This window comes from Echinops telfairi, unplaced genomic scaffold, assembly GCF_000313985.2.
Source record: "Echinops telfairi isolate 266 unplaced genomic scaffold, ASM31398v2 ScPeMD7_3;HRSCAF=10, whole genome shotgun sequence".
NCBI lineage: Eukaryota > Metazoa > Chordata > Mammalia > Afrosoricida > Tenrecidae > Echinops > Echinops telfairi.
In genome coordinates, this window is record NW_022103899.1 from 58,865,835 (window position 1) to 58,868,021 (window position 2,187).

General features: G+C 58.6%; 1 long non-coding RNA gene across 1 annotated transcript in view; it reads right to left on the reverse strand.

Annotated features, from left to right (window-relative positions):
• The window catches only part of LOC123522272, a 29,264-nt gene that overhangs the window by 9,224 nt on the left and 17,853 nt on the right, over positions 1 to 2,187 (reverse strand). The gene's annotated exons all lie outside the window — the stretch shown is intronic.

Sequence of the window (2,187 nt, forward strand, 5' to 3'; positions counted from 1 at the left end):
GCATATACATGTTTTCGGGCGACAGTGCAGAGCATCGCCCCCTTCTCAGAGGAGTCCGGGCTTCATGAAGCTGACGAGGCCCCGCTGGTTTGTGTTTTCTGTAACAGGGAGAACGAGGGTCAGCCCCCAGAACCTCCCTTTGCATGCACTGCCTTCGCAGGGTCGGGAGCTCCGCCTGCCCCAAGCCCTTATTCTCGGAGTCCCCACCCCTCCTCTTCTCCATCTCCGCCCACCCCCCCACCACGGGCCTTGGGTCAGTTGGAACACCGCAGCCGAGAAAGTCCATGCTCCTAGGGAGGAACCAGGGCTTTCTGGGCAGGGGACATTGGGCGGTCACTCTGCTTCCCAGAGCCACCTAGCTCTGCCATGATTCAGAAGCTTTGTCCTGGAATATGGCCTCCTTTCCTACCTGCCTGCAGGTCTGGAATATCCCATTGGCAATTGTGGCTGTAAATGTTTGACCAGGCAGCAATGAATCATTAGAGATTTCAAGGCCGAGGTATGGGGTGAGGATCAGCAAGGGGCCGTGGTGCGCCTTCCAAGCCGAGCTCAGCTATGTGACCCTGGCACACGCGCCTCATCCCTCCTTCCTTTTGCTGAGCGGTAGAAGTTGGGGCCCCCTGGGGAGATCTTTCTCCTTGAGGAAGCATGGCACCACGGCAGATGCCAGGGAGAAGTGTGTGGCACCCAAGGGTGGCATGAAGACACTGGAGCATTCATGTGGCACATGGCCAGGCAGGGCAAGGCTCATAAACACCGCAGGGGCCTTTGTGCGGGATGGGGTGGTTCTCACTCCACCCGAGTATTGTCAGGCGATATCATGTTGACCTGCCCATCGAGGGGATGTGGCTACAGTGGACATGCGCTTGGATCGTGCAGTCCAAGGAGGGAGAGGGAGCGGGGAGAAGTTCCTATCCTGGACACACAGGCACGAGGTTGCGCCGGGGGCACTGGTGGGAACCTGGTTCGTTGGGATGGAAGAGGAGCCCAAGCAGGGGTGGGACATCTGTTCTCTGTGGGACAAAGGTAGGAGTGGGTAGAGGACCACGAGCTGGTGGCTTTCAGCTCAGTCTAAGGCAAAGGCATCACTTTGAAGGCAAAGGTGAATCCTGCCCGTGATGTTTTCAAGCAGCTCATACGCACGGAGAGCCCAGACAGCCAGTAAGGAAGAGTGGAGAGGAGTGGATGCCTTTGGATCGTGCTGTGGGTGAAGTAGAACGTCCAGTCTGCCCAAAGAAGGAACCAAACCCTCTCAGAGGAAGTCCAGCCAGAGTTCCCCGTAGAGGCGAGGATGGAGAGACTCTAGCTCACGCACGTTGGACCTGTGATCAGGAGGGACCAGCCCCCCAGAGAAGGACATTGTGCTTGATAAAGTAGGAGGGCAGCTACAAAAAGAGCCCCCCACCCCCAAGAGATGCATGGAAGCAGCGGCTGCAAGAACAGGCTCAAACCTAGCAGCAACCGTGAAGGTGGCGCAGCGTTTCGTTCTGTTGGTGCCACTCCCGGTGCCACTCTGAGTTAGAATTAGCTCCATGGCACCAAGCAGCAACCACAAGACAGAGGGTGAGGATTTCAGAACCATCCAATGGCAGAGCCCGGGGACTTCCCCATCCCTCGTTGTCTAGGCAAAAGCTGCCGAGCCCACTGGGAGCATAGGCTTCTATGGCACCCACCTGCCCTGATGTCTCCTCTCTTCTCTGCCTTCTTGCTTACCCGCACCCCCGCCCCCCGCCCCCCAAGTCTCAACCCGCATCCTGAGTCTGTGCTCAGCTTGGAGTTAGATCTGGGAGCAGCCCGTGGACAAGGGTCCCTGGGTAGGGGTGGATCACCCAGAGATTAGCAGTCCGTTGGGCATGCCTGGGATGTCTCTGAATGCCGGACCAGGATGATATCTGCATGCTGAAGAGAGTGAGCAGGGAGGTGGCAGGGTCTAAGCGGTGCTCGGAGCAGGCTGGTCAGAGGGTGCCAGACTCAGAGGACTCACCGACCATTCCAAGAGCCCGTGTCTCCCCGGGGTGATGGGCCAGCACCTAGACCAGGGTGGAGGCCTGGGCAGGGAGGGCAGCAGATGCATGGCATGCCGGGAGAAAGGAAAGCAGCGGGCAGTGACTCATGGTGGTTTTGGGAGGAGCGGACATGGGAGCGAGCCATCCCAATGGCTGGTGCTAAGCCAGGAGACTAGGCGAG